Source organism: Schistocerca cancellata, chromosome 9 (genome assembly GCF_023864275.1).
Source record: "Schistocerca cancellata isolate TAMUIC-IGC-003103 chromosome 9, iqSchCanc2.1, whole genome shotgun sequence".
In the NCBI taxonomy this organism is placed as follows: Eukaryota; Metazoa; Arthropoda; class Insecta; order Orthoptera; family Acrididae; genus Schistocerca; species Schistocerca cancellata.
Genome location: NC_064634.1, coordinates 281,651,217 through 281,670,071, shown reverse-complemented (window position 1 = coordinate 281,670,071; position 18,855 = coordinate 281,651,217).

The window sequence follows — 18,855 nt, the reverse complement described above, 5'->3', positions numbered from 1 at the left end:
TCCGTCGTCCGTCCGCCGTCCGTCCGCCGTCCGTCCGCCGTCCGTCCGCCGTCCGTCCGCCGTCTCCCAGTGTGTGGGTCCTGTCCTTTTAGTGCTGTGTTTTTTCTTTCTTCTTCTTGTCGTCATGTCCGCCCCCACCACCACCGTCACTACTACCACCACCGCCATCGTGTATACGTCCCCTTCCGCCGCCTCCACCACAATCACTTGGTGTGCCCAGTCCCACCCCCCTCCTTCCATCCCTCCCCTCCTCGCTATCCCTTCGCCCTCGCTCTTTGTCGCCCCCTCTCCCGCTTCCACCTCTCGTTCTGATCCCTTCCCCCCACTCCCCCAGCCTGTCACTGCAGCTCCGGCTAGGGTGGTGGCCCGTCGGGCCACTGCCCACGCCCAGCTCTCCCCGTCGCCATCGCCGTCGCCGCCGCCTCCACCACCACCGCCATCTTCATCGACTTCACCGTCGCCGTCACTGCCACCTTCGCCTGCGCCGTCACAGTCATTATCTCCGGCGCCGACTGCTGCGTCCGTGCCGGGACCTGCCCCTTCCCACCACCTCCCCATTGTTCCCGTCCCTCTTATCACCACCCGCCCATCTGCCGCTGTCGAACGCCCTAGTGCCGCCCCCACTCCCTCTGCTCCTAAAAAGGCTCCACCCCGCCCCCCATCCCCACCCCAAAATGCCATGGACGTCTCCCCACCAGGCCCCGCTCCCTCCTCCTCCTCCTCTTCCTCCTCCCCCCCACCCGGTCTCTACAAATATCTCCTGTCCCGTCCCGATCCTTCATTCCTCGAGGCCCGGAATCTCTCCCTCCTCCTCCGCCAACATTTCCCTGGCGCCCCCATCTCTCTCCTTACTCCCAGACGGGATTCCGTTCTTATCTCCTCCCCCAGCCCAACCCTCCATACTGACATCCTCTCCCGCCTCCCCATCACCCGTTTTGGCCCTAACGCCTCCCTCACCCCCGCTCCCTCCCCATCTCCTACCCGCCAACCCCAACCCCCGCGTCGCCCGCCGACCCTCACCGCCGTGATCACTCGGCTTAGCCCGTTGATCACGGAGGAGGAGGTGTTGGCGGAGCTGAAGGCCCATCCCACCCTGGAGGTGCGGGCAGTCCGCCGCATTTTTAACGCGACCGGCCCCACCCGCCTTATGCGGGTGTTCTCTGAGGACGCCCCCTCCATTGACCGTCTCCTGAAGGAGGGTGCCCTCCTCTTCAATCAGCGGTACACAGTCGACCCCTCCCGTTCCCCCCCTCAATCCCTGCGCTGCCAGAGATGTCTGCGCTACAATGCACACACAACAGCCGAGTGCCGCGAGGCCCCCACATGCCCGCATTGTCGCCAAGCGCACTTCCTCCGGCAGTGCCCCAACCTCCAATCCCCTCCCTCCTGTAATACCTGCAGCCTCCCCCACCCTACCTACTCCCAAAAGTGTAAAGCCCGGCCCCCTCCCACCACCCCTGAACTCACCGTCCCTGTCCGTCCCCTGGACGCCCCCACCCCTCCTGGCAATTCCCTTCGTCCCCCCCCCCACTGCTGAGGACATCATCAGGTTCCTCACCATTGTCCTCCAAAACGTCCATCCCTTTCAGCGCCCCCACACCCTCCAACAGATCTCCCTCACCGCCCGTTCCATATTCCACCTTAAAATGTACGCCACCTATTCCAATAACCAGGCCCATTTCACCTTCTCCCGCCTTGACACCCTCGTCTAAATCCTTATCATGGCGCGACAGCATCGTATCCTTTTCAACAATATCCGCTCCCTTCCCGCCAACAAGAACCTCTTCCTGCACACCCTTGCTACCCACCGTGTGGATGCCTTCCTCCTCAATGAAACCTTCCTCCAACCCCACCACTCCATCCACACCTCCCCCTATCTCCTCCACCGCTCCGATAATCCCCTCCCAGTTGCGCGTGGCGGAGTTGCCATTGGCCACCACCGCCAGATCCCCGTTCGGCTCCAACCTCTCCTTCCCGACCCCACCGAACACCTGATCCTTAGTCTCTTCTTCCCCGGCCTTACCGTTACCTGTGCCACCATCTATGTCCGCCCCAACGCCCCTCTTCCTTTCGACTTCCTCTCCCACATCGACCGTACCTTCTCCTCCTATGTGATCGCCGCCGACCTCAACATCCATAGTCGCTCCGCTGCCCAGTTGCGGCGGTGGCATCGGTTCCTCTCCTCCCTTCAAGGCGACCTCGTCCCCATCCCCCAGCACACCCGCCCCGAATCCAATTCCACTCCCGATGTTATTCTTTCCTCCCCCAACCTCCTTGGTCGCATTACGGTGGATGTCCTGGAGCCTATAGGTAGTGACCATCTCCCTGTCCTCCTCACCGTTTCAGACGGTCGTCGCCCCCGCCCCGACCCTCGTCATGACCCTCCCCCCAAGTACATCCATGACTATTCCCGTGCCAACTGGGATGCCTACCGGGATACCCTCTCCACTCAGGTCGACAGCCACCCTCTCGCCTACCGCCATCCCGATGATGTCTCCCATGCCGCCTCCTTTCTCCAGTAGACCTTGTCTGAGGCCGTGGAGGCCCACGTCCCTACTGTTGCCATCCACCCCCACCGTCCTACCTTACCACCACAGGCCGTCCTCCTCCTCCGTGAATCCCGTCGTCTCTACCGTGCCTTCCTCTGCACGCGTGACCCGGACACCCTACGACGCCACCGGCAACTACAGCGACACATTCGAAATTTGCTCGCGGCTAAGAAACGCCGGGACTGGCGACAGACATGCACCCGTTTAAATGCTACCCTCCCCATCAACTTGTCCAAGTTCTGGACCGCCTTCCGTCGCCTTACCGGAACTAAGCCCTCCCCCTACTATCCTCTTCTCCACGATGACCACCCCTTCCCTGACGCCCTTAGTAAGGCCAACCACTTTGCCTCCTACCTGTCCGATGTGTTTTCCATCCCTGATGATCCCCGGTTCGATTACTCCCTCTTCCCAGATATCCGCGATCGAACTGACACCTCTGTCCCTCCCCTCGCTCCTGGTTTCCAGTACTTGGACAACATTCCACACACGGAACTTAACGCCCCCATCACTACACAGGATCTCATTACTACACTCCGCACCAAACGCAACACCGCTCCTGGTCACGATCGTGTCACCTACCGTCACCTTCGTGAAGCTCCTGTCTCTTTCCTCTCCACCCTGGCCAGGCTCTACAATGTAGTCCTGTCCACTGGTTACTACCCCGCCCTGTGGAAAACCTCTCGTATCCTCATGTTCCTCAAACCTGGCAAACCGCCGTCCGCCGTCTCCTCCTACCGTCCCATCAGCCTTACCTCGGTCTTCAGCAAGGTCCTGGAATCTATCCTCACCCGCCGCATCCACCAGCATCTCCGCCAGCACCGCCTCCTCCCCGTTACCCAGTGTGGCTTTCGGCCGTCCTTCTCTTCCGACGATCTTCTCCTTCACCTCACTCATCTCCTTTCCGAACAGCTCAATTCCCGTCGCTCCGCCATCTTCCTCTCTCTTGACCTCGAACGCGCCTATGACCGCGTATGGCACTCCGGTCTCCTCTTCAAGCTCCAAACCTTCGCCCTTCCCATTAACTACGTTCGTCTGATCGGTTCCTTTCTCTCCCGCCGTCCTTCCTATGTCACCATCCATAACTCCGATTCCTACACCTTTTTCCCCTCCGCCGGTGTGCCCCAAGGCTCTGTCCTCTCCCCCCTTCTGTACTTGTTGTACACGGCGGACATGCCGCCGCCGCCACCCCCCGTCCACCTTCTCCAGTTTGCCGATGACACCGCCTTCCTTGCCCTTGCCCCCACCCTGCAACGCTCCCAACACCTTCTCCAATCCCATCTTGACCGGTTCACCGCTTGGTGCAACCAGTGGTTGCTCACGGTCAATCCTTCCAAAACCCAGGCGATCATTGTAGGCAAAACCACCCCTTCCTTCCGCCTCCTTGATTTCTATCTCACCGTTTATGGCCGTCCCATCGCTCTCACCCCCACCCTTAAGTACCTTGGCGTCACCCTCGACCGTCGCCTCTCCTGGACTCCCCATCTCCAGACAATCCAAGCCAAGGCACGTTCCCGACTCCGTCTCCTCAAGCTCCTTTCCGGCCGTACGTGGGGTCTGGACCCCTCCACCATCCTACACACCTATAAGTCCCTCATCCGCCCTATCCTCTGTTACGCCCATCCTGCCTGGATCTCCGCCCCCCCTTCCTTTTATAAATCCCTCCAAATCCTTGAACGCCATGCTCTCCGCCTTGCCTATCGCATCCGTCTCCCCTCCCCCACGCGGATCCTGTATGATCTTATCCCCTTCCCTCACCTCCTCCTCTTCCTCGAAAGGATACGAATCCTCTACACCTCCCGTAAACTCGATCCTCCCCACCCGCTCGTCTCCCCGATCCTCTCCCACCCCCGCCCGCTGCCGCGCCTGTACTCTCATGTCCCACCCGGTCTCCATCTCTCCACCCTCCTTACCCTCTCCCAAGGTGGCTTCCGCCAGCTCCCCCTCCCTGATGATGCCCTCCTCCCCTCCATTTACCCCTCCTACCAACTTTGATCCTCCCGCCCTCCTCCCGTGCTTGCTCCTCCGGGCACCCTCCCTCCCTTCTCTCCCTTTTTCCCTCCCTCCTCCTTTTCTCTCCCCTTCTCCCCCGGGCCCCCCCTCCCCTGTCCCTCTCCCTCTTGCCCCCGTCTCCCCCGCCGTTGGCATCCTATTCTCCCCTCTTCCTTCACCTCCCCCCTGTTCCACTCTTGGCAGGTCCCCGGACTCGCACACGCTACGTGGACTTTCGCGCGCCGGAGATCGCCGCCATCAGTGTCTTGTGTGTGCCGTCGTGTTTCGTGTTCAGTGTTTCCCGTCACGCTCCGTTGTTCACCAGTGCCATCGTCTTCTTCAGTGTCTGTGCGTCGTCTCAACAGTTTGCAGTGTGGTTTATCGTCAAGTGTGAACGGCTCCGTGTTTGTCTCTCTGTGTCTCCTATTTTATCGCCCACCATTTTGTGACTTTTCTGTTTTTCTCCTGTTTTTTGTGCTTCTGTCTCATTTGGCTGAAGAGCAGCGTAGTGTGCTGCTGCCAGCCTGCTTATTGTATAGGCATTAAAATGACAATAAAGTAAAAAAAAAAACAAACTCCAACACGGCAGTCTCAGGTAGCACCTGAAGAAGGCAACGAGTTACGTGGCCGAAATATTCTGCCAGAGCGACACAAACATCCGGCAGTAGACCCGATTATTCCACATGTCAAGATCTCGCCAGTAAAGCCTGAAGAGTTACAACAGAAAGAAAATTGCTTCCCTATTATTGTAATAGTTGAAAACACGGTTCAGACAGATGCTTCCAGGCAGCGACTCCCACGCAGAGGAGGTGGCTTGGAAGAAGCAGAAGCAGCCGCAGAGAGAACGTAGGCGCGGCGGCGTGCTTTAAGTATTTAGCCAGCAGGCGGCGCGTCTGGTGGCCGGCGGAGGTGACCGCGGAGCCGCGTGGGCGGCGGCAGGAATCCGCGCCAGGTCGATAAGCAGCGGACGCGGCGCGCCGTGAATAAGTGAGCGCTCGGTCCGCCGGCCGATGAATGATGGAGGCGGCGGGCGGCCAGCGGCGCACGTGGCCGCCGAGCTCAATAATGCACGCGGCGGGGCTCGAAGCCGGCACCTGCGCGCTCGCGTACCCACACCGGGCGCCGTCACGAAAGTTCCTGGCACGCACGTTTCTGTTTACCTACAGGGTTGTTCCTAAGTATGGCACTACGGTTTCTTGTGAAAGGATCCTGAAACCTGGTAATTAACGAAGGCAGGATTGGGTTGCGATTCTGGACGGTAGCCTGAATCAATTACTATTGGTTTGCTTTGCAATTTCACTCATTTATTTTAATAAATCATTTTTGAAAACAAGCCAATGACCTCGCCATCAGACTTTTAAGGCACGTAACCACAATCACGACTGGAGGCCTTTAACGTGAAAAATTGCAATTATTTAAAATTTAAAAAATACATAAAATACAGACAGCAAATAATTTTGGAAAACAAGCCAGTGTGGTCGTAATCAGAATTTTAAACCAAGTAACCACAATCACAACTGAAGGCCTTTAACGCCAAAATGGCAATTATAAAAAAAATTAACAAATATACTGTCAAACGGCGAATGGCATAGCAAAAGTTAATTTAAAAAAAAATAAAAACACACAACAGATCACCAAACAGGTGAGACAAATGATGGTAACTTAATAATACAATAATAAAATAAAACACAAGGGCCAGTGACAGACGATCCTCCAGGAATCAACCTCTCAGTAGGTCACACCAAAAACACTTTCGCGAGTGAAGAGAACGGCAGCTAAGAGTTGCATTCAGATCACAAGATGGTAACTCGGGCTAGTGGCAGTCTAACGAGCGACTAGAGATAATCTAGGTGAGGCTACCTGACATCCAACCAAACAAATACAAGATGTAAATTTACGCCAATGCCGGAACCGGCGGTCTAGGCTCCGCCCGCATAATACTGTGCTTAGAGCGCCCGGAACAAGAAGGCATGACTACCACCCAACCTACGATCAAGAAGCTGTCAAACTTAGACACCTCAAGGGACAGTGGCGGCAAGGCGAGGAATTGTACACTTCCGTTACATACGCTAACCGCCAGGGCAGGTAACTGGGGCGTTAGCGGCCACAAGACACAAAAATACCGCTGGTTGAATTTAACAGTTCAATAAGCTGAAAATAGTAAATAGCAATTAGAAGCTCAAGAAGGCTAATCAGATCCATCTTCCCCAAGTACTCCACTCGCTGCATTTCGCCTCGACGACACTACGAGCAGCAACACGAACCCAAATCACTGGAGAATCGCTAGATTTCACAATGGTGGAAGTTTTTCTACGCGAATTGCAATGCACTCAAGTTAAACATGTAGGATCCGGTTTCGACGAGGTCGTGCCCTTCGATCCGGCAGTCCGTACACGCCGCCAGCGGTCCCGGTGTATAGTCGCTCTGCGCAGACCTCGCTGCTCCTGCGTCCCCAACCGAACTCCACCCTCACATCACACGGAAGAAGCACGAGGTCGCCCCAAAGATGGGGCAGCAGGACTACATATCGATAAGCGCCGCTGCTGCCACTAGCGGACAGGCAACGGATACGAAATCGAGTGGCGCCAGTGAACACTAGAAGAAGACAAACAATGCAACCATACCAACTAAACGATACGGTCTGGCAGAAACCTACATACGGCACCAACGCGAACTGCAGCGCGTCTGACCCCACACATGAGAAATCACGCAGTTTTCAGTAAAATTTGGTGTGGCTTATTGATAAAAAAGTAATAGAAGGCCATCAGATTAGTATAGGCGGGCCAAGGCTTGCGTGCTTTAGTTTTGCATTGGCGCCGAACCAGGCGCCTCCCAAGGGTGTGCGGCTGTGGTCGTAATGATTTCAACTGGCGGAAGCCAAAGACTTAATAAAAAAGACAGGTCACTGCACTTTAGTCTGATTACAATTAGCTGATGGTTGACACTTCACATGTTGGAGGTGTCTTCCTCCAATCAGAAAGCTCGACGTCACGCCCGAACGAACAGTTCGCCGTTTCCAAAAAGTCACAACAAATAGTCAGTTCACTTCCAGTTCTTTGCCTGGCTTTTTTTCTTTTTGTGTTTGGCTCCCGAATCCTGCGTCCGGCTTCTTATTTCGCATTTCATAGCGCAGCACACAGCATTCCGTGGAGTGAAGACAGTTTGTGGCGTGCGCGAATGGTTTTGACATTGACCGTAGCTATGTGATAACTTTGAAAAGCTGCCATCCCCAGGAGCACAGGCGATTCAAGCACGGTGGAAGTTCAGTGTGCCCCCTGTTAGGCTTCTGGTGGAGGGCGTATCACTGTGACGGGGAGAGAGCCGTCCACCTAGGGGCGTCCATCGCTCTGCACATCTCCAGAGTCTCCATCCTCAGTATCGACGTCGTCCGCCCAGGAGACAGTCTCACCACGCCTGTTCAATGCAACAATATCAGAGGTGAGTATATATATATATATATATATATATATATATATATATATATATATATAGGGCTATTACAAATGATTGAAGCGATTTCATAAATTCACTGTAGCTCCATTCATTGACATATGGTCACGACACACTACAGTTACGTAGAAAAACTCATAAAGTTTTGTTCGGATGAAGCCGCACTTCAGGTTTCTGCCGCCAGAGCGCTCGAGAGCGCAGTGAGACAAAATGGCGACAGGAGCCGAGAAAGCTTATGTCGTGCTTGAAATGCACTCACATCAGTCAGTCATAACAGTGCAACGACACTTCAGGACGAAGTTCAACAAAGATCCACCAACTGCTAACTCCATTCGGCGATGGTATGCGCAGTTTAAAGCTTCTGGATGCCTCTGTAAGGGGAAATCAACGGGTCGGCCTGCAGTGAGCGAAGAAACGGTTGAACGTGTGCGGGCAAGTTTCACGCGTAGCCCGCGGAAGTCGACGAATAAGGCAAGCAGGGAGCTAAACGTACCACAGCCGACGGTTTGGAAAATCTTACGGAAAAGGCTAAAGCAGAAGCCTTACCGTTTACAGTTGCTACAAGCCCTGACACCCGATGACAAAGTCAAACGCTTTGAATTTTCGGCACGGTTGCAACAGCTCATGGAAGAGGATGCGTTCAGTGCGAAACTTGTTTTCAGTGATGAAGCAACATTTTTTCTTAATGGTGAAGTAAACAGGCACAATGTGCGAATCTGGGCGGTAGAAAATCCTCACGCAATCGTGCAGCAAATTCGCAATTCACCAAAAGTTAACGTGTTTTGTGCAATCTCACGGTTTAAAGTTTACAGCCCCTTTTTCTTCTGCGAAAAAAACGTTACGGGACACGTGTATCTGGACATACTGGAAAATTGGCTCATGCCACAACTGGAGACCGACAGCGCCGACTTCATCTTTCAACAGGATGGTGCTCCACCGCACTTCCATCATGATGTTCGGCATTTCTTAAACAGTAGATTGGAAAACCGATGGATCGGTCGTGGTGGAGATCGTGATCAGCAATTCATGTCATGGCCTCCACGCTCTCCCGACTTAACCCCCTTGCGATTTCTTTCTGTGGGGTTATGTGAAATATTCAGTGTTTAAACCTCCTCTACCAAGAAACGTGCCAGAACTGCGAGCTCGCATCAACGATGCTTTCGAACTCATTGATGGGGACATGCTGCGCCGAGTGTGGGAGGAACTTGATTATCGGCTTGATGTCTGCCGAAGGGGCACATATCGAACATTTGTGAATGCCTAAAAAACTTTTTGAGTTTTTGTATGTGTGTGCAAAGCATTGTGAAAATATCTCAAATAATAAAGTTATTGTAGAGCTGTGAAATCGCTTCAATCATTTGTAATAAGGTGTCCCAGCTATCTTGTCCACCCAAAATATCTCTGGAACACTAACAGCTATTGGAAAACGACTTTCACCGGTATCAGTGTAGGGCTGGAGCCCATGAATGTACATATTTGGAAACATTCTAAAACGAAAGCATATGTGTTTTTTAACACAAACTTATGCTTTTTTAAATGGACCTCCTATATTTTTTCTTCAGCAATAGCATGACAAAGCACATACACAATGGCGTTGATTGCATCGCAATATTCCCATTACATCCCGAGATATTAAGACGCGAAGTTGACGCTTGAAACACCCGACATGCGCTGCTAGCGCACGTCCTGAGGCTCAGGCGTGAACCCCATGCTGCCCGTAATCGCGATGTGATTGACATGCGTAATCACACTTCCATATTTATCAAGAGGTCCGAAACGAATAATACGGTCTGCTGCCATCCTGCATTAACGTCGTACATTCCAGCAGGTATTTATCCCATAGGCTAGGGATGATGCGGTTCTGTAACATATCTGAGTGCCGCAACGTTAGTCACGAAGTTAACTTCGCTTATCGTTAATCCGTTACTAAAATGTAATGCCGTTCAACGTTAAATCTTTACTTTACTGTAGATCTAGTGCAAGTGGCAGTTAATCATTCACTCGTAATAGTAAAATTCATGTTGATGGTCTTAGTGAAACGAGCAAGTGGACTAAAAGTTTTACCGTTGTTTAGGTAAAAATGTTTTGATTTGGGAAGTTCAGGTAGGACATAGAAGATGAATGTAAACATGTTTAACCAATTACTTTTATTATCACATAATTATGAATGTTATGTTTATCTAATGCGTTAAATGACAAATTGTTGCAAACAAATGTTTCTTAACATCACTGGGTAAAATGGCCCTTTGTAGAAACTTCCACTGTGATACCAGCACTACATATTAAACACAGCGTTCACATCTCATGCTCAAAGTGATGCCCATTGGCTTGCATACATAGGGTCACTCTGCGGATGAAGGATGCCCTTCTTCGTGCTTCTGTTTCCTCTTTGATGGCTGTACAAGCATCAATAATGCGTTGCTTCATGTCCTCTGGTGTTATTGGTTCATGTTGGTAAACAACATCCTTCACTGCTCCCCAAAGAAAATAATCCAGCGGTGTAAGGTCCGGAGATCGCGCGGGCCACCTAACTGGGCCACCTCGTCCAATCCACCTACCAGGGAACTCACGGTTCAGAAGTCGTCGTGCAGGGCATCCGTCATGCTGATACCACATGACCATTCTCCGGTTCAGAAGAGAACAGGAAGATGTGTCGCATAAATCTGGAGTATTGTCTGCTATTTTGGATGCCATTTATAAAGAAAGGTCCGATAATGGTATCTCCAATAATCCCACATCAAACATTAACTTTCCACGGACGTTGATGCTCTACCCAGCCCGCAGCTCGTGGTCGTGCGGTAGCGTTCTCGCTTCCCGCGCCCGGGTTCCCGGGTTCGATTCCCGGCGGGGTCAGGGATTTTCTCTGCCTCGTGATGTCTGGGTGTTGTATGATGTCCTTAGGTTAGTTAGGTTTAAGTAGTTCTAAGTTCTAGGGGACTGATGACCATAGATGTTAAGTCCCATAGTGCTCATAGCCATTTGAACCATTTTTTTGATGCTCTACCTGACGGAGCCATTTTCGATTGTCTCTGGACCAATAATGCATATTGACAATTCCTTTGTTGGAGAATGATGCCTCGTCGGTAAAGAGAACATCTGCAAAAAAATTGGATTAGTCAGAAGTTTTTGCTGAGCCCACCGACAAAATGTTAGCCTATTGCGGAAGTCATTTCCATGAAGATCCTGGTGTAAATGAACATGGTAACGTTGAAATTTATGACGTTTAAGAATACGCTGTGCACTTGATTTCGACACACCAACTTCACGTTCAATTTGACGTGTACTGACTTGAGGATTCACAGCTATGGTAGCGAGCACAGCAACTTCAGCACGTTCATCTGTGGGTGTTCTAGGACGATGTCGAGGTCTTGGATTTAAGCTTCCCGTTTCACGTAGACGAGATGTGAGACGACCAAACATCCGGCGCGAAGGCGATGGCTTGTCAGGGAATCGTCTTCTGTGCAGTCGTTCTGCCTGAACAGCATTTCGTCCACCTACAACAGGGTACAGTACAGGTTTGTAGATTAGGGTAGAAAACAGACATATTAACTTAATAATCATAATGTTCGCTAACAGTACTATCAACAAACAAGCAATCTCATAACGTATTTCCCGTCAACGTACATTCTCCATAGATCAGCAGCATTTCTACCATATCTTCATGTGTGTACATTATACAGTACAGTATAAGTTCCACAATACAACGTTTATTCACAATGTGTACTACGTCCGTGCCGTCACTAGATTACTCTGATGCTCGACTATACTGGCAAGCGGTGTACTGCACGCCAAAGCAACAACAAATGGGATGCTCGGAGGGTGGTGGAGTACAGGAGTTTGCATGGGTCGCAAATCATAAACAAGGCGAAGTGGTAACTGTGGCAGTAGTGGGAACTACGTTGGACACTTGACTAGGTAGAACCAGGCCCTGCGCGACAGGCACATTGGGTCATATAACGCATTAGATAAACCTTATTTTGGGTGTGCAGGATAAATAAGACAACCTGACGGGTGTACACCGATCGGTACTGGTTCATATTGTGTACGTAGATACGTAAAACGTTCAAGAGGGAAACCATTATGTGCTTATGAGAGTTGATGGCAGCAGACAGTATTATTCGTTTCGGACCTCTTGATAAGTATGGAGGTGTGATTACACATGTCAATCACATCGCGATTACGGGCAGCATGGGGTTCACGCCTGAGCCTCAGGACGTGCGCTAGCAGCGCATGTCGGGTGTTTCAAGCGTCAACTTCGCGTCTTAATATCTCGGGATGTAATGGGAATATTGCGATGCAATCAACGCCATTGTGTATGTGCTTTGTCATGCTATGGATTGCCGAGGAAAAAATATAGAAGGTCCATTTAAAAAAAACAGAAGTTTGTGTTAAAAAACACATATGCTTTAGTTTTAGAATTGTTCCAAATATGTACATTCATGGGCCCCAGTCCTACATTGATACCGGTGAAAGTCGTTTTCCAATAGCTGTTATTGTTCCAGAGATATTTTGGGTGGACAAGATACCTGGGACACACTGTATGTATAGGGTGGTCCATTGATAGTGACCGGGCCAAATATCTCATGAAATAAGCATCAAACGAAAAAACTACGAAGAACGAAACTCGTCTAGCTTGAAGGGGCAAACCAGATGGCGCTATGGTTGGCCAGCTAGATGGCGCTGCCGTAGGTCATACGGATATCAACTGCGTTTTTTTATAAATAGGAACCCCAATTTTTATTACATATTCGTGTAGTACGTAGAGAAATATGAATGTTTTAGTTGGATCACTTCTTTCGCTTTGTGATAGATGGCGCAGTAATAGTCACAAACGTATAAGTACGTGGTATTACGTAACATTACGCCAGTGCGGACGGTATTTGCTTCGTGATACATTACCCGTGTTAAAATGGACCGTTTACCAATTGCGGAAAAGATCGATATAGTGTTGATGTATGGCTATTGTGATCAAAATGCCCAACGGACGTGTGGTGTGTATGCTGCTCGGTATCCTGGACATCATCCAAGTGGCCAGACCGTTCGCCGTATAGTTACGTTCTTAAGGAAAATAAATGGTTCAAATGGCTCTGAGCACTATGGGACTTAACTGCTGTGGTCATGAGTCCCCTAGAACTTAGAACTACTTAAACCTAACTAACCTAAGGACATCACACACATCCATGCCCAAGGCAGGATTCGAACCTGCGACAGTAGCGGTCGCGCGATTCCGGACTGTAACGCCTAGAACCGCTTGGCCACTCCGGCCGGCTCTTAAGGAAACAGGAAGTGTTCAGCCACATGTGAAACGTCAACCACGACCTGCAACAAATGATGATGCCCAAGTAGGTGTTTTAGCTGCTGTCGCGGCTAATCCGCACATCAGTGGCAGACAAATTGAGCGAGAACCGGGAATCTCAAAAACGTCGGTGCTGAGAATGGTTCATCAACATCGATTGCGCCCGTACCATATTTCTATGCAACAGGAATTGCATGGCGACGACTTTGAACGTCGTGTACAGTTCTGCCACTAGGCACAAGAGAAATTACGGGACGATGACAGATTTTTTGCACGCGTTCTGTTTAGCGACGAAGCATCATTCACCAACAGCGGTAACGTAAACCGGCATAATATGCACTACTGGGCAACGGAAAATCCACGAAGGCTGCGACAAGTGGAACATCAGCGACCTTGGCTGGTTAATGTATGGTACGGCATTATGGGAGGAAGGATAATTGGCCCTCATTTTATCGATGGCAATCTAAAAGGTACAATGAATGCTGATTTCCTACGTGATATTCTACCGATGTTACGACAAGATGTTTCACTGCGTGACATAATGGCAATGCACTTCCAGTATGATGGATGTCCGGCACATAGCTCGCGTGTGGTTGAAGCGGTATTGAATAGCATATTTCATGACAGGTGGATTGGTCGTCGAAGCACCATACCATGGCCCGCATGTTCACCGCATCTGACGTCCCTGGATTTCTTTCCGTGGGGAAAGTTGAAGGATATTTGCTATCGTGATCCACCTACAACGCCTGACACAATGCGTCAGCGCATTGTCATTGCATGGGCGAACATTACGGAAGGCGAACTACTCGCTGTTGAGAGAAATGTCGTTTCATGTATTGCCAAATGCATTGAGGTTGACGGACATCATTTGAGCATTTATTGCATTAATGTGGTATTTAGAGGTAATCACGCTGTAACAGCATGCGTTCTCAGAAATGATAAGTTCACAAAGGTACATGTATCACATTGGAACAATCGAAATAAAATGTTCAAACGTACCTACGTTCTGTATTTTAAATTAAAAAACCTACCTGTTACCAACTGTTCGTCTGAAATTGTGAACCATATGTTTGTGACTATTACAGCACCATCTATCACAAAGCGAAAAAAATTGTCCAACTAAAACATTCATGCTGTTGTATCCTATGGAAAGGAAAGAGGAAGTGAATGTAGATGGTATGGGAGATGTCGTATTTGGAGAAGAACTGAAACACCTACGCTGAAACATACTTCCTGAAGTATATGACATTCTGTGATAAGTATTATTGCGATGGTACCTATAGGTTACTGCTCGCGTAGTGAGTTGCTCTTCGAAACAGCATTCCATACAAGGAAACCAGTTGCATCTTTACCTGCAGTTACTCGAACTTTAAGTACGTGGGCCATGCACGGCTCTGTTTAAAAAGTGTAGTCGTAGGGTCGAGCCGAGCGGGTCTGCGTTCATGCCTCGCAGCTAATTTACTGCAAATAATAACCGGAGCTGTGATCCTTTAGTCACATCGTCTATGCACTGGATAGAACCGCGAGTTAATAAAGTACACAAAAATAGAAAATGAAATTTAAAAGAATAATTTAATAAGATGTGTTCTGTTCTAGCGTCTGTAATTGACGTAGGCGACAAAGAATTATGTTGAATAATGTTTATTTAGGAAAGGGCATCTCAAATAAACAGGAAGTGGTGCTACAATTTTCGATTAAAATAAAGACAGAAAATACCCTTATCAAGTACAATATAGTTACACTGAGAGCGTTACAAGAGTGTATAGCGTCCCCAGTGCCATATTACGAAAAGACTTTATAAATAATTTAAAGAAGACATTCATAATTTGTAAGAGATTTTTTTTTCATGTAGCCGTAACATAAGAATTTCTCTGTCCAAGTTTCAAATGCAAAGAAATAATTTATGACAAGATACACTCTTTTGTTAATTTTTTAGTCGTCTTTATTACTTCTTCTCTTGTTTTTCTGGTGTGTGGACGGACATCTTGCGTGTGCTGACAAATGTAAGCATATTTGTATGAGTTAAGCATATAATATACTGATTTAATATTATTGTGCACTTTTAATTTGTAAGAGGTGATCCCGATTTCATGTCCGCCTTCCTTGAATTAACCTGCATTCAAGTAATTTACAGCTCAACAATTGCAGCGGCCGATGCAGCCAACGACGCCATTACGTGGCGATATTAACTTATGAAAAAAAATTAGCGGAAGCTGAAAACTCGCCCGCTACTAGCATAATATTAATTTTTCTCCACAGCCGCCCGACGTTGCAGAAAATACTTAGCTTTAAGATTCTTATTTTCAGTACCATAGCCGAGACCCAGAGCCAGGACTCTGACTACAATACAATGGTTAACGGAGGTAAGAAAGCTCTCGCGCGTGTGTGGGCCGCAATTGTAACTAATAACTAAAGATCTTATGCTTTAAGGGGAACTGACTAGCCGAGGAATTTAATATGCAAAGTTCATTACGTTATTCAGCTTGTATGCTCATGTCTTAAGATTCAATGAGTCTAACATTCATTAACGTAACGAATAATTTGAAATTAATATTGTTAAAAAGAACTTCAGGAACGCATTTATTAGTAAAATCAAAATTTAAATGAAATATCATTTTTATTAAGGCCCACCACGTAAGTCGGCAACAATCAAAGAATAATAATCACAATAATAATATATATATATTAAATTACGACGGCCGAAGTTACGCGAGATTGGCGCCGCAACTTTGGGGCCCGATTAATATGTACTGAATGTAATTATGTATGTGTCTAATTGTTGTAAAATATTAATGCTTGTATGAATTCTTTTACATGTACAACAACAAAACCACACCCTGAGGAGATCTGGAGAGGAAAAAGAGTAGAAAAAAAAAAGGATTGCGAGAAAGAAAAATAAGTAAGGTAAGGCCTATTGTGCAAGCATCCTGTGTAGCTCTGTGCGGAATATCGAACCCATGTGCACATGAGATACCTTCGGTGTTTTGTTAATTTATATGTTTATTTTTGGAGGGGATAATTAATTTTGTGTGTATCAGTGTTAAAGATTTGCCAGTGGCTTAAAGTGAATTTAGTATGGGTAAGATAGGGCAACCTAAAGCATCCGTACCAGAAGAACAAAATTCTGTTAATATGGAAAGTGAGGATCATTTGCAATACGTAAACGAATCCCAAGCCACCGCCTCGGATAACATAATTTCCGGAGCGGGGGGCGAGGAGAATGGGAATAGAGTAACAACTCCACTGCCTGGGCACGGGGGCCAATCAAGTGCTAGATTAAGCGGGACACCAGTATGCTCACCGATTGCAGACCCATTTGCAGAATTTCTGCGCAGGTTAGAAGAAAGAGATAGGGAAAAAGAAAGAATGTTAGAACAGAGGGAAAAACAAAGAGACGAAAAACTGGCTCAGATGATGCATGAGCAGGAGAAAAAATTAATGCAAAAGCTCATTGAGCAAGAGCAGCGCAGTGAAGCAAAACTAGACAGTATCCAAAGCGAACTTGCCGAGATGCGGGACGCGTGCAAAGAAATACCCGATCTTGTGCAAAGCTTGGCCGGCGAGATGCAAAAACTACAGATATCGCAGGCTAGGCTTGAAGATAATGTCCAGACTTTAACCAACCGCGTAGATAATGTGGAGATAGATGCACGGAAAAGTATTGACGCATATTTGGAAGTGCAAGCTCAAAAAGTAGAAAAAGAATTAAATGAATGGCTAGAAGTAAAGGATCGCGAGATATCTGCAAAGATTGAAAGCGACGTAAAAACAGCTGTAGAACAAGCGACTGCGGCCGCGAGTGTAAATATTGACGCTAGCGCTGCCGCACTACATGCCGAATTAGCACAGATCAAGTCCCGTGTGACAGCGGAGTTGCCAAATTGGCAACAGGAGGTCGCGCGAAGACTGTCTGCGTTGGAAAGCAATGTAAACAGTGGCGGACAGATCATGAATCCGACTCCGCGCACTGATTACTATTATAACGCTGACGGTAGGCAGGGTACGAGTGCGCAACCGCAACCTAATGCGAATTATGAGCCCGAACAACATGCGATACCGTGCAGCGCACATCACGAAGTGATGAATGTCCCAGAATGTAGCAATCAGATGTGCAAAAAAGAGGACAATGTAATAAAACACAGAACATTCCAACCCTTCAATAGTGAAAAACGAAATGTCCACCCTGTTGTATTTATTAAGAGCTTCAGGAATGTGTTTCCCAGGACATGGACGGAAAGACAAAGAATACAGTTCGTGGTCTCCTTTATTCAAGGTGACGCGGCACTGTGGGCCACCGACGTGTCCGAAAAATGTCTAACGATGCAACAGTTCGAAGGTGCATTCTTGCAAAAATTCTGGTCCGATAGCGTCCAAGAAAGACTACGAAAGGAGTTGTACAGTCCAGAAATGTACAATCCTAAGATGGGAACGTTACGCAAATATTTCGAAAAGTATATAAACAAAACCAGGTACTGGGACGAGCCAATGTCCGATCGTGACATAATCAGATTGATAAAAATGAAGTTGCCCAGTGAAATTAAAAGATATTTCATCAATGTGCCGGAATACGATATAGAACAATTCATGGAAATAGTGGATTCTGTTGACTTATTGATCGAAGATATTAAAACCGAAAACGAGTGGAACCATGCAGGCTGTAATCAACAAAAAGCCGATTGCAATAGCAGCCACAGTAACGGTAGTAACTTAGTACCAAATGGTAACGGGAATAGGGAAGAGCGCCGGCAACAGAATCGAGGCACAAACAGTGGCAATGGTTATAACGGCAACGGTTATAATCGTCAAAATCGAAAGAGACATCATGATGGACGCATGAGTAATGGATATAATGGTAACGGCAATCCGCAAAGGCGGAATAATCGAAACCAGTGGCGTGGTTGTAATGAACCGACACCACAGTGGCAACAAAACACAGCGCCACAATGGAACGCCAACCCAGGTCCATCACAGAGCATGTCAGGAAGTTATAACCGACCACCGCAAAACCAGAGCCATACACAATATCAAAATACACCATCGGGGAGGCAGGGTGGCCAACCCAACAGCAGCAACAACAACAACCAGAACCACAATGTGAGGTTAGTGGAAGTGACAGACAACTGTCAACCCACTAATGCTCATCCGTTAAACTAAAGACAGCCACAATACGCTCTCCGTTGTTGGCTGCAGGATGGTGTAGTGAGGGCACATTCACGGATGACAGCCATAAACTTTGTATGCTGAGATACAATGAAGGAACAAAAATAGAAAAGGAACTTGTAGACATACCGCAGAAATGCAACCGAACCGACAAAAGTGTTGTGCAGGCTATATTGCAAGCAGATATGTATGGAGCACCAATACACATAATAGTTGATACCGGTGCGTCAACCAATGTCATGAGTGCAAATTTTTACAAGTACTTGAGTCAAAATAATAGAATACCAGTATTGCCAGTGAAGAATTGTCGTGTTACAGGTGCAATAGGTGCACAATCTCATATCATAAAGCACCAGGTGCAAGTCGAGTTTACGGTAGGAAATGAAGCAATGAAAAGCTCGTTCCTAGTAG